Source organism: Xenopus laevis, chromosome 6L (genome assembly GCF_017654675.1).
Source record: "Xenopus laevis strain J_2021 chromosome 6L, Xenopus_laevis_v10.1, whole genome shotgun sequence".
NCBI lineage: Eukaryota > Metazoa > Chordata > Amphibia > Anura > Pipidae > Xenopus > Xenopus laevis.
The window spans coordinates 25,452,194-25,467,109 of record NC_054381.1 but is presented as its reverse complement, the minus strand read 5'-3'; the positions used below and the strand labels follow the sequence as shown (position 1 = coordinate 25,467,109).

The following is a 14,916-nucleotide window of genomic DNA, read 5'->3' as shown; positions in this document are numbered from 1 at the left end:
AGGGGCAGTTTTACAAGATTAGATTGTGACGTCACTCCCTACATTGTATATTCCTACCTGCAGTTACCTGGAGATGGGAGGCCAGGGGATCACTGATAATAAAGCCTGTGTGGGGCTTGTGGAGGTGGGGGCTGTCATGGTGGCTGTTATGAAGTTCTTGGGGAGCACAGTGTACAATTAAATGCTAGGGACAAATAGAACAAGGTAGAGAGGCAAATGGGCAACATGGCTGGCAACATTTGCTGCCCTAGAGCCTCCATTACCTGCCAGTCAGCAACAACAGTCCCCAGTTGATAACATTGGCCCTGCCCTAATATTTTGGGAAGCCATGATTTCCCCTTCAATAATAACTATGAATACTGTGTTTAGTATGATATGAGAATTTACCAAATTCTTTATAATATAGTCAGTTAGGAAATCAAATTAGTTGAGCTCCTGCTAAGCATATAGAAATTCTGACGTGTATTTTGCAGTTTCTTTTCAGTCTGAAGATGAACAAGGAGAAGAGCTTATGGATAAACAACTGAATTTTTTATGTGGCCAAATAACCTATAATTCCGGTGTTAAAACCAGTACTCTGAGTTGTTTTACTGTACAGTTATTTTTGCATATTACGGCGTTATTATTTGCAGAACTGAAATGGCAGCAAGACCAACAAAAAAAGTACTGAGAGATTTACTGATCAGCAAACCCACTGGGCCAGATACTTCATGGCACACTAAGTTATTCCCACTGTAACCTAGCAACCCATAGGGGAACTGCTGCTTCTGCCAGAGCATCCGAGAATAAAGTTTAATAGAACTGATTCTCCCCTTTCATCTTTGGATATTATAGAGGTTTTTTTTGTATTTGCTTTTTTTTTCTGTGCAGTAGACTGAAAGTGGCAGGGAGAAATAAGGAGCTGGAAAGACAGACAATTATTTAGAAACATGTTATGTTTTGGGTAGCCGAGGATGAGTATAACAGTGCTTTATTAGCAGTCTACAGGCCATTTGTATGAACACCACAAAACAAAAGATCAACTGTAAATTGTTCTACAATAGTCTGCATCCTACTATATGTATGTAAGATGGAATTTTATAAGGACAATAGGGTATTATGGGCTTAGATTAGCTCTGTCCAGAGTACCTCCCTAGGTGCTCTAGTTTCATCTTTGTATGTTGTCATTATTGAATTATAATACATGTGGCATTGTGGGTAATTAGCCTACAACATGGAACGATTTGGTCAGCTCTAGCTGGGATCAGGCAGGAGTTATTGGTGCATTCTATTATGACTATGTCACGGTTGTCACCATATATCAAGCTGACTGATGCCAAGCAGGCAACCTGGAAGTTACCATCCAATGGAGCCATTCAATGGAGCTAACACCCAGAAACCCTACATCTGTCATTATAAAACCCTAAAGGACAAGGAAAGCCATTATCCACCCATTAGTTATATAAAGCCTCTCTGACCCAAGTCAGTTCTTTTTTTTAGCTACTGCTGGTCCTGCAATTATGTGCCTTCATGTGCATTAGGGGGTTCTATTGGGGAGCACATGCTTCCCATTAAATGGGGAGGCAAAAAGTAATACACTGGGGTCTGGGGTTGCTCTACATAACTAATTGGTTTCCTTGTCCTTAAAATGCTGAAATGCTGAAATTCATCAATATTAGCATTACACCCAGTAATGAATGAACAGATGGTATTCCTCCTGCTTATTCCAAACATACAGTCTGCTGGAACCTGTCTGCAGCCAAAACCCAATGAAAATGATACTTAAAGAAACATGACAGAATCCTATATGGATGGAAGTCACTGAGCTCAAATCCATTTTTAAATCTGTTTTCCTGCAACAAATTGCTTCCCCCCTTCCCATTGTGCCGTGAGTATGAGAAGAGCTGCCGTTCTAGGCTGGAAGCCATCACTTTCCCTTGCCTGACAGTAGTAGCTTTCATGTTCATCCAGAACCACCGTGCTGCGACTTCCAAGTGGGACTCTACAGCTGTTCTCTTTGCTAAATCCCACTGCCAGAAGGTTGTCCTGGTAACCAAATGTGATTGTGTTGACACAAGCCTCTGTTTTTTAAAATTTTTATTTCAAAACAACTTTTTTCAATGTAAAATGTTGCTGATTCTGGAATAGAAATCAGGTTTTTAAATATTTTCTACACGGCTTTCTAAAACTCTGGAACCCACCCATACTCCTAAATCTGCAGCGATGTGCCCAGGGAGTTGTGAAAAGCCTGGGGAGATCCAATGTATGACTGCAGGGCACCCATATCTACCCAATGAAGAAATGTATTTCCAGATAACGGATCTTTCCATAATTTGGATCTTCATACCTGGGGAGGCACATTTATCAAATTTCGATTTCTTGTGAGTTTTTTAAAACTCCCCTAAATTCCCATACATTTGAAATTCAACCAATCGTAATTTATTAATAAAATCAACATTTTTTAAAATTTCAACTAGGATAAATTTCTCCGAAAAAAAACTCCTGGACCCCTCCCATTGACCTAAACAGCAATTTGGCAGGTTTTAGGTGGTGAGTAGTCAAATTTGAATTCTTAAAGAGCTAGAGTATGATAAATATCAAAAATCAAATTCAAATTTTATTTCAAAATTGAACCAAATTTGAATAACTCCCTAGTCGAATTTGACAGTTTTGACCATAAAATAAAATCGAGAATTTGAATCAGAATTTTCAATTCGACCCTTAATAAATCTGCCCCTCAAGTCTACTAGAAAATCATGTAAACATTAAATAAACCCAATAGGCTGGTTTTGCTGCCAATGAGGATTAATTATATTTTAGTTCGGATCAAATACAAGCTACTGTTTTATTATTACAGGGAAAGTGATAATAATTTTAAAAACTCTGCATTAATTGGCTAAATGGAGTCTATGGGAGATGGTCTTTCCATAATTTGGAGCTTTCTGAATAACGGGTTTCCAGATAAAGGATCCCGTACCTGTACATTGCCTAGCTATTTGGGACAAATAAGATAGAAACTTTTTTTTATGAAACAACAAATGCAGATTCCAGCAGGAGTTATTGTGGGGAACATATCCTGCCATGCTGCTTCAAGGAAAATACAAGGAAGCTGTGGTTAATGGTTCTGTTATTTTGTGCTTGTGCAATGGAGGAATACTTAACATGAATGCGAGTGTGACCTCTGTGACTTAGATTCCGATTCCCACAAGACTCTTTAGGGAGTAAAACAGGAAGTAAGGAGGGTACTTAGAATTCAAACAATCACAATCACAAGCTATCACATAAATGGGGATATTGAACTTCCTCGTTAATAGATACTTTAGCTTTGAGATTGTTATTTCCGCATTTATTTATACATCAACTCGATACATGTCATATGCTGGACAGATTGAAAACACCTTGCTATTTTCTCTAGGGTTGCCACCTTTTCTGGAAAAAAATACAGGCCTTCCTACATATTTATCCTTTTTCCCCTATTAATAACATTGGGATCAACCATCATTTTTACCGGCCATGTGGCAACCCTAACTTTCTCTAACAGTATAATTCTGCATCCAGACTGCAGTTGTTACGGATCCTATTTGAAACCTACAGAAAAGAAAAAAAAAACAAAACAGGAGAGCAACAAAGCAATAACCGTCATAACAGGTCAGGTAATTAGTCAGCATTAGTGATGGGCGAATAAATTCACCTTGCACTAAATTCCACGTTTCATCGCCAGCAAATAAATTCGCAAAACTCCTGGGAAATTTTGGAAACGCGCCCGAAAAGTCGCTCACGTCAAAACCACCTGACTTCAACACTATTCAGACACCCATTGGCTTTAACGGCGGTGTCAAAATTGACGTGAGCATCAAAATTGATGTGGGCATCAATTTTAGAGTTTTGTAAATTTTTTGCCATTTCACGAATTTCACAGGAAATTCTTCCAGAACAGACCAAATTTTCTTTGTGGCAGCAGCTCTTCTATAATGTAATCCTGTATAGGGGAAGGTATTAATTAGGTCAAGCCATTGGCGAGATGTAGGTGCTAGACTAGATTTCCATCTCATAGTTATCAATCTTTTGGCCTGTATGGACAAGAAAGTCAGCAAATGTTTTTCGGCTGTAGAGGGAGCAATGTCTCAAGTCTGATTGAGGAGTAAGGCTAGCGGGTCCATTGGTATAATAAGGGCTAAAGTTTGGCTTGTCTTCTCCACTACTTGTTTCCAATAATGTTGTATCGGGGGGACACTGCCATACCATATGAAAAAAATTAGCAGGAGCAAACCCATATTTTGGGCATAGATCTGGTATGTCAGGGTTCATCAAATGTAACCTGTGCGGAGTGAGATTTGTTTGATGTAGAAATCTAAATTATATCATCTTGTCCCGAACATTGATTAAGGGGGTGTAGACTGATTCCCTATATCAAAAAGTGGCATCAGCCACTACTACTTGCCTATAATCTCTTTCCAGAGCTTCAAATGGGAGTTCTGTGAAACTTCAAGCACATGCAAAATCACATAGACTCATAGACTGGGAGTCAGTTTTAGGCTGAGCCTTGAAAGGCCCACTAGAGAATGTGACTTCCCAGGCCCACCAGAGAATGTGACTTCCCAGGCCCCTGATCACATCAATTAGATGGACACAGTGGTGCCAAGTTGTAAAGAGTTTATATATATTGTTCCACAGTTCTTAGATTCAGACCAGTGAAGATGTTCAGGATGGAACCCATGAAGTCCTCATGAGGCAGATACTATTCTGTGTGGACTGCTGGGACTTTTGGTGCTGTCTAAGCAGAGCACATCAGAGCTTTGAACAACCATTATAATTGTAACTCTACGCTCCACTAAAAGGGCTATAGAAGGCCTAGAGAAAGTTAATTTAATCCAGACAAGTAATAAATACACCACTAGTTTAGGAAAGTTTATGCAGATCTTGGAGTTGATCTCCACATTGTTGACCTGTAACAGAAGTACAGGTATGGGATCCGTTAGCAGGAAACCCGTTATCCAAAAAGATCCAAATTACAGGGAAGACATCTCCCGTAGACTCCATTTTAATCAAATAATTTAAATTTTTAAAAATGATTTCCTTTTTCTCTGTAATAATAAAACAGTACTTTGCTATGGAGATCCAAATCAAGGAAAGTCTCGTTATCTGGAAAACCCCAGGCTCTGAGCATTCTGGATAATAGACCCCATACCTCTACGTTGTTGGTTAGAAATGTCATATAATCACTTTTATGAGGGTGGCCCAGCTACTATTGCAGATTAACCTGAGTTTTCTGAAATTTATCAAGAATGTTCCTGAATTATATTACACTAAATTGATTTACTGCCATGTCATGATTTTCATATAAAAGCCATATTCAACACAGCGTCGAACTGGGAGGGGGGCAACTAGGGCCTACACTGACACCCCAGGGCTCCTAAACCCCCTCTGCCCTCCTCACCGTCCCCCAGCCCAGCCCATACCTGCTTTTCTCTTATCGATCAGGTAGAGGGAAGTCAGGGAGTGCACAGTTTCAGGTGTCGTGGGGACCGGGTCTAGACTGACAGGGCCAACACCGTTTTTCACACCCTGATTCTACATACATTTATTCATTGTAAATAAAATACCTATATAGCTATGCCACATAAAAGACTTGCAAAAAAACTACACAGTATATACCTGCAGGCTTAGTAACAAATACATCTGCTGAAATGTCAACTGTTTAGAGCAGTGATCCCCAACCAGTAGCTCACGTGCAACATGTTGCTCCCCAACCCCTTGGATGTTGCTCCCAGCACGTGCTTATTTTCTAATTCCTGACTTGGAGTTAACTTTTGGTTGCATAAAAACCAGGTGAAGCTAAACAGAGTCTCCTGTAGGCTGCCAGTCCACATAGGGGCCACCAAATAGCCAATCACAGTCCTTATTTGGCATCCCAGGAACATTTTGCATGCCGGTGTTGCACCCCAACTCATTTTATTTTTGAATGGGGCTCACGGGTAAAAAAGGTTGGGGAACCCTGGTTTAGAGTGCTCTTCTGAGCACATCATTTGTTTCCTTTTCTTTTTGCCACAGCAGGTTGTGATGTTGTTTCAAATTCATCATATGAACTGTGTAAAACCTGCTAATATCTTGATAAAGAGAAAAAACTAGTAAAAATTGCAAAAGTGCTCATTTCATGCATTTGTGAAGTAATCTGGCACTTAGACAGATGTTGGTATAGGGGTGTATTCATTAAATACGTTACATTCGAGGTAACCAGGTGCTCCGGGGGCAGCTGGTGCCAGGTGGTGTTTTTTACAGTAGAGGCAGAGGCTGAAGGCTGAAGACAAGACCTGCACCAGATGTATTAAAGTCAGCTGCAGGTTTTGAGTTGGACTTTTTTTTATTTTATTTCCATGCTAGATCTACATGTATACAATGAGTACAGCCTTGGAGCACATGCCCTTGCCACTGGCACAGGTATCAGGCAGTTTGCTTGCAGTGGAAGCCAGATGTCTGTGCTCAGGCTATTGCAGTTATATTGCAGAGAGCTGGGATGCTCCCAGGCCTTGTGTTGCTCTTAAAATCTTTCATCATAGAAGAAAACAGCTGCAATGTGAAGGGTCAAACACAAACCCAATTGGAGGGATACGATTGGACTGAGTGTGTGAGATTACTTTTCCCATTCTTGATTGTTTCTTGACAAAAAGAAGCAAAAGTTAACCACTCTCAGACAGCATGTATGTCCCCTGAACTATGCAGCTGTAATTAGTTACCCTTTTCTGTACTGCGTCATTCATAAGGAACCATACATACGGTGAAAGACTGCTCTCTCCATTAAATACAGATATCCTCGTATTCTTCTCTATCCATTTATCCATCTTGCTGTCTGCTGGTAGTGGGTCTCTGCAAAGAATCAAACATTTCTAACAAATTGTAAAGGTAGTGTGGACCTCAATTTTAAGATGCATCTTTTAACCCAGATTAATAGCCAATAAAGAGGGCATAGTTTATTCTATGTCTAAAGCACACAACAAGCACACAACCAGCTGTCTAATAACATGCATTACTGTGAAATGCAGAATGATCCTACTCATCTATAAGAAGGGACTAAATAGCTTACCTTCTGATATCTGGAGCCATATAAACACTCAAAATCGAGTTCCTTTTAGATGCCTCCAAAAATCCAAGTTGGTAAGGAAGGCCTATAATCTCAGGAATGGGTATGCACGCAGAGAATATCTCTGATTGGGTGGAAATCATCCTAAAACGTCTTGCCATAAATACAGCTAGCTACATTCAAGACAGCACAGATATCCTAAATAACATTGCTGCCTTAGGTCCTATACATAAAGGAGACATCTTGGCACCAATGGATGTTGAGGCCTTACAAGTATACCCATAATGATGGAATCCGGACTTAAGAAAAAGAATTGATGTCATCCTGTACCATAAAGTCAATGAAGTATCTAGTAGTAGAAATAAGCCTAAATCAACTGGACTGTCTGAAGAAGAGTCCGGTTGCTTTAGACTTATTTCTACCAAATACTATATATCATGATCTAAATGAAGGAAAAGCTTCACAGACAATAATTCAATGGTTTACCTCCGATACAAGGAAATCCTTTTAATCTGGAATGCAAGTGAAAAGGACCACCGCTCATTACATGATAGTAACAACTCTTCCCATCCCACTATAAAGCTTAAATGAAGCTACTCAAAATAAATATCAGTTTCCTAGACACCATTATCCACATAAAGGTCAATAAGCTTGTTGTGATTTCCATTTACAAATGCATGTACCTTAGAAATTATAGCTTCCAAATATAAATGGAAACATATATGAAATGTTGATATGAGAGCTCAGGAGGACAACCAAATCCAGGCAAAACCATTTCCAGTACAAGCAAACCACAAACAATAAATGTGTCCCCTTTGTCATTATTTATACCATGCCTGTAGAGAACCTAAATTGTCCCTTCGCCAACTATGGATTTGCGGTGAAATTCCGTATTTCACCATTTGCAAATTTTTCGCCAAAACTGCTGTGAAAATTTGCAGCATATAAAATTCACTGCGACAAGAAAGTTGCCAAGACAAAAATCACACCAAGACAAAAAAAGTCGCCATAAGAAAAAACGCCCATTGACTTTAATGCATTTGGACAAAAAAAGTCGCCATAAGGAAAAAACGGCCATTGACTTTAATTAGTGATGGGCGAATTTGGGGCGTTTTGCAGAAAAATTTGTGAAACGGCACCGGCATCTTGTTTTTGACGCCGGCGTCCATTTTTTAACGCCGGCGTCCATTTTTTGATGCTGTTGTCCATTTTTCGATGGCGAAAATGTGCTGGCGTCCAAAAAAACAGACGCCGGCGAATTTTCACGGCGGTTTTGCTAATTTATTCGCCGGTGGTGAATCGCGGAATTCACCACGAATGCGAGCCCATCACTAACTTTAATGCATTTGGAGTGAGAAAAATTGTCAAGCGTCAAAAGTTGGGTCTGGGTCTACTGTTGTGGGAGAGAACTCTGCTCAATCGAATAGGATTTTTTAAAGGCGTATTTTATTTTAGTGAACTCTCTGTTTGACACCTTGATAAATATGGACCTAAAAAAATCTTATATAATTGCGATATGGTTTCTCCAGAAAATTATCCTGAGCATGTTTTTATATCTCCTGATGCTGTTAGAAAGGTTATCTAACAAACAGTGGGCCTTCCAGATACAGGTGACCAGTGTTTATTTTGAATTTTTTAGTTGCTCAAAGGTAGACTCCATTGAACTAATTATGTGATTTCTGAAAGCTATTAGTTGCACCAGAATTTAACTTAAAGGTTCTTCTAGACATGACGAGTCAAATAAAACCCATTACACAGTCATTTGCTGGGAAGATATGGAACTGTTATGAAACAAAACTCATCATGTCATGTGGCCCCACATCCCACCATTTAATAGACTAAAATTGAAACAAGAAGCATTTCCCTTCTTTGGTAATATGGGAATTGGCCAAAAGGAATGCAGATTTCAGGCTTCCAACGGTATGTGTCCTTACAGTGGACCCCAGTGGTGAGGGCCAAGGTGGGGTTGTCGGTCCTATAAAGTGAGTTGAGAATTTTTATTGTATTTTTTTGAGCTTGCAGGGGAAGTTACCTGGACCCCCAGTATTTAACAAGGATTCAGGCTCTTTTACAGTAAGGGATTGGAGGAGTAATCTCCCTCAAGGGGTGTTGGGTCAAGCAAACTCTGCCTTCATGGGTGGCAGAATAGCCCAAAACTATCTCATTCATTACTTATACTGCAGCTTTCAGTTCTATATTCTCGTTGAACTGCAACTTCCCGCTTGTAAGCTAGAGGTTTTACCATACACATTATTGCACAAAGCATATTGTTATACATATACAATATGCTATACAGTTACTTAGTCTATCCTATCCTACTATACACACTATCCTATAGTATCTCACTCCATCTTGACATATTATACACACTATACCATTGTTACTGACGCCATCCTGCGTAACAACACACAGCATTTCACAGTTACTGACACTGCCGACTTATTATATACATTATGCCACAGTTAGACTGTTGTTACTACAGGTATGGGATCCGTTATACAGAAATCTGTTATCCAGAAAGCTCAGAATAACAGGTTGGCCGTCTCCCATAGACTCCATTTTATCCAAATAATACAAATTTTAAAAAATTATTTCCATAATATTATTTCCGTAAAATTATTTGTCGTAATAAAACAATATTTATTACTTGATCCAAACTAAGAAATAATTAATCCTTATTGGAAGCAAAACCAGCCTATTGGGTCTATTTAATGTTTACATGATTTTCTAGTAGACTTAAAGGAACAGTAACGCCAAAAAATGAAAGTGTTTTAAAGTAATGAAAATATCATGTAGTGTTGCCCTGCACTGGTAAAATTGATGTGTTTGATTCAGAAACACTACTATCGTTCATATAAACAAGCTGCTGTGTAGCAATGGCGGAAATTGAAAAAAGTCTATATGGCACAGGTTAAATAGTGGATAACAGATAACACACACTTATCTGCTATCTGCTGTGTAACCTGAGCCATTTCTCATTTGAATAGCTGCCCCCATTGCTACACAGCAGCTTATTTATATAAACAATAGTAGTGTTTCTGAAGTAAACACAGCAGTTTTACCAGTGCAGGGACATTGCATTATATTTTATTACTTTAAAACACTTTAATTTTTTGATTTTACTGTTTCTGTAAGGTATGAAGATCCAAATTACAAAAGATCCCTTATCTAGAAAACCCCAGGTCCCAAGCATTCTGTATAACGGGTCCCATACCTGTATATGCATATGTCTCCCATTTATTGACACCATCTTGCCTAAAGCTGGCCATACAGATGGAGATCTGCTCGTTTGGTGCGGTTGCCAAATGAGTGGATCTCTTCCTGATATCGCCACTTTGAGGTGGGCAATATCGGGCTGATCTGATCGTGGGCTCTAGGGCCCAACAATCAGATCACAACAAGGAGAAAATGGAATTTATACACCCGGCCAATCAACATCTGGCCGACATAGAGGAAGCCCGTCAGAGAGCCCCATACACTGCCCAATAATCTGTTTATGTAATCTATTGGCATGTTATATATGCCTGTATATGGAGGCCTTTACTATGCACTCTCCTCCGCACTCAGAACCTCTTCTCAGAAAAGAGCTTGATCCATAATGTGCATTAGTTAATCTAATACCCCAGTTCATGCAATCATTTTTCTCTGAAGTTGCCCTAGTACCATTCTGCAGAACCAGACTGGCAATATGTGGATTCTGGCAAATACCAGAGGGGCTGCTGTAAGATGCCATAGACAGTCACTATTTATTGAGTTGTTGGGACATCACAGTCTGGACCTGCAACTCTGGTAAATACAGTGTCCTGAGCTGAGATTCCCAGCAGGTCTATGCAGCCTATCACTACACCCAACGGCACGTATTCCTTGTATTCCTTAATAGGGACTGCTCAGCAGGAAATCCTCCATATGTTTTCCTTTAACTTGCGGAACTTCTGAGGCCTGCTTCAGACATCCTCATGCTTGTACAATAACAGGAGTAGGGAAGAAGGGGGCGGCCGAGCAGGAAATGTCACAGATCAGCAAAGGGAAGGGACATCGGGAGTGAAAATCTTCAGGATCCTGCCCAGTACTCCCTGCCCATGTAATGGATAGCATTATCTCCTAACCACTCCCGATCCATCCAGAAGGACTCACATACATTTCCACTCTTTTATTTCGCTGCCGTCTGAGATTCCCAGGGACTCCGCAGCCTGGATTAATCCGTGATGCATGTAAGTAAAGCTGGCTGCCTTCCTTGGCTTGGTATTGTTTTACAATAATGTCAGGATTACGCTCGCAGCTCTCTGTGCTTTTAGCCTGCATGCCCTTCACTCCTCTCAAGGAGCAGTCAAGCTTAGAACTAAGTTGCCTTGAATTAAAAGTTGATATCTATGGGCAGCGATTGTTACATTCTGAGTACTCTGAGAGCCTCAGTCACTACAAAGCCATAAAGGGACAGTGTGATTAAGATTTGGAGTCTATTACCTAGAACTTGGGAGCTGGGGGTTTTCAGATAAGTGGTCATTTGGATTACCATACACTAAAGCTGCTAAAAAGAAATTAAACATGATATAAACCCAATAGGATTGTTATGCCACCAATATGGATTAATGCAATTTAGTTACCATCAAGTGCAAGCTATTATTATTAATCATTATTATTATTATCAAGTGAATTATTATTACATAGAAAAGGGATATCATTTAAAAATAGGAATTGTTTGCTTCAAAACAGTATGGTAGTCCCATGTTTCAGAGCATTCAGGATAAAAGATTTCAGCATAATAGATCCTATACCTGTACCAACAAATAATTCTATACATTAGATTACATATGCTTTAGGGCTCTTACTGACGAGCGGTTGTAGCTGCGTTCCCCTGCGTTCCGTTTTTCTGCGTTCAGCCGCAGGGGAGCGCAGGAATAGACACATTAAGTTCTTTTCAATGGGGCTGTACTCACACAGGCGCGTGTAGGCGCCGAACACAGGTTGAGACGCAACATGCTGCATTTTTCCTGCGTTCGGCGCCTACACGCGCCTGTGTGAGTACAGCCCCATTGGAAAAAATGTAATGCGTCTATTCCTGCGCTCCCCTGCGGCTGAACGCAGAAAAACGGAACGCAGGGGAGCGCAGCTACAACCGCTCGTGAGTAAGAGCCCTTATAGCGTTTGAGCCTCTGATTGTCACCAAGCTGTGCCCTCATTTGTCTTAGTTTAAATCAAGATAATTGAGCATTAATTGAAAAAGCTTCTGTGGTTTTATTACTGAATGCAGTGTTTGTTTATCCCTTTCTGTTCTCTGGATCTGACTTTGAACAATGTAACTGGAGTTAGTTCTTCTTTGAATCCGCTAATCAGCTGGCACGCCACATTGTTTCAGGAGTCAGAGCCAGTAGTGCAGAGAATATACACAGCTGCCAGGAATCAGAACCAGTAGTGCAGACACAGATGCAACTTTCAATAGCAATTATATTTAGACATAACCTCTGGGAAGTTACTTAGAATTGTATAACCATATTGAATTAATGTGCCTGCAAAAGTTGCACCTATTTATGCCAATCGTTTGCCATGGTCCATCTTTCAAAAGGCCCACCTGCTGCAACTTGCGACTGTGTGCATAAAGTACATACATAGTCATGCCGTTCTTGGACTGAAGTGAACTGGCTAGGGGGGGTTTTAAGCTGAGGATGAATTTAATGTTTGTTTCCTTCAGGCTTTTCAGAAACTGCTAAGAGAATGAGTTTGGAATGTAATATTGTAGCATCAAACTCTCAAACAGTTTTCTTCCTATGCCAGGCAAATTGATTGTACATTTGGCATTGGTGAGTGGTTAGCCGTACCGCATACATCCTAATAAAAGCTGCTGCTGCACAGAAGAACGACATTTGCATTGATTTTCAGCCTGGGATTTTTTTTTTCTTTTCTTCAGAAAACTAAATTAGTAAATAGGAAATATAAAATATGCTGTCGTAATACCTCCAATTACCCTGCCCTAATATTGCTTAGAAATGATGAATGTGTGGGTGTGATGGATTTGATTACCCAGTCTCGTGTCGCCTAAGGAGAAATTCGTGGCGGAGGAATTTTCCAGCTCACAGTGATTATTGATTGTGCATAACCACCCATGCGCTCCTATGGTCCATCCTGAGCTTGTACATAGTACAAGAGGATTATTTGCCATTAAAGGATAACTAAAGATAAATAGTTGTTCAATTGTAGAAACCTGTCGTTTCAGTACCTCACCCATGTAGAGCTTCTCTCTAAACACTTCTGTTGACTTATGTTCAGAATTTTCTCTCCCACTTAAAATGCTTTTGTTACACCCCAAATCACTGCCCCCTGACACCAAGCACCGTTCTGCACCTGTATTTGCACCTAGTGATATTATTGATGCCGACTATAGGCTGGTACATTGGTTGCTGGAAGATTGTTAGATTATAATGTATTCTATCTGTTTTCATGGAACTTGGCCTCTGAGTGGCATTGTTGATGGATATGATGTTTTTTTTGTTTTTTTTCAAAACATTTTAAGGGAAAAGGATACAAAAAATTAACAGGTAGGGAAAGGGAAGGGGAAGAAGAAATTCTTGAAAATGATCTTTACTAATAAACAATATACAATAGGCAGTCAGTAATGTCTTCTTTTGCCCATTTGTAATTATACCATTATTCCTCGAAAAATCATTTTCTGTCCCATTTCAACTGTCTCATTTATTGTTCCATCTAATCTAATTTGTCCAATATGGTTTTCTTAATTCAATTCTTTTAATATTACCATATAATTCTATTTTTTAAGAAAGGATAACCAAGGTTCTCATATTTTCCAATATAATTCATTAGTGTTGTGTAGTATATGTGTTATCTCCTCCATCTTTCTAGTTTCTTCTACCATCTCTTGATGGTAGGGATGCACCGAATTCGGTTTGGGATTTAGGCCAGGATTTGGCTTTTTTCAGATGGATTCGGATTCGGCTGAATCCTTGTGCCCGACCGAATCCTTATCCTAATTTGCATATGCAAATTAGGGGCGGGAGGGAAATCACTGGACATTTTGTCACAAAAAAAGGAAGCTTTCCCCTTCCCACCCCTAATTTGCATATGCAAATTAGGATTCATAATCGGCCGAATCTTTGACAAAGGATTCGGGGGTACGGCTGAATCCAAAGTAGTGGATTCGGTGCATCCATACTTGATGGATATGATGTTTAGTGCTAGCCACTATGTAGTCATCATGTGTTGCTTTGTAAACATCATGGCAGAAGGCAGCCAATCAGAAGTGTTGAATCTGGAAGCATGGTCTTTAGATTCTGAGATCAGGTTTGAGGCATAAAACCTATTTACAAGCATGTATAGACTATTAAAATGAATGTACAGATTACTTACTAAAAAGATACATTTGCCCTGAAAATGGAAAACTATACTTGTATATAACATTCAACTATGTTCAACAACAGCTAGGGGGATCCCAGGGTAAACGCCCCTTATTAACTTGTTTATTTCCCAGAAATGAAAGTCAGTTTTGGAAGTGGCAAGAAGGGGGCACTGTTGATTCAAGAGGAAAGTCGATCCTCTTTAACAGATAGAAAGGTTAGAATACTTAATGATTGTTTATATGTTATTTTGTCCCTATTCGCTAAATTTTGTGGATGTATGGAAGCAAAACAGAGAACCGGCTGCAGATTTTCCTTTCATAGTTTGGGAAATGATGGCACCAGTGAACGTAGCCCCTGAAGTAACCCAGCTTGATAAAGGCTATAATGCAACTATTGACTGCAGTGAAACATTGTCATATCTGTAGACTTTTCAAATATAATTTAAAGGATTCAGTCTAGTTACATAGCGAGAAGGTTCTTAATTACTCTTTTCAGTTCCAAAACAAGGAA

The 14,916-nt window shown here is 39.7% G+C and overlaps 1 protein-coding gene across 5 annotated transcripts in view; it reads left to right on the top strand.

Moving 5' to 3' along the window:
* Positions 1-14,916, top strand: part of kiaa1217.L (KIAA1217 L homeolog) — a 253,698-nt gene that overhangs the window by 29,112 nt on the left and 209,670 nt on the right. Inside the window, exon 1 of one of the 5 annotated variants that reach the window (XM_018267253.2) lies at positions 10,933-11,268. The exons of the other annotated variants lie outside the window; for them this stretch is intronic. The gene's annotated coding sequence lies outside the window, so the exon portion shown is untranslated. Of the gene's footprint in view, positions 1-10,932; positions 11,269-14,916 lie in introns of those variants that run through there. 5 annotated transcript variants of the gene reach the window in all.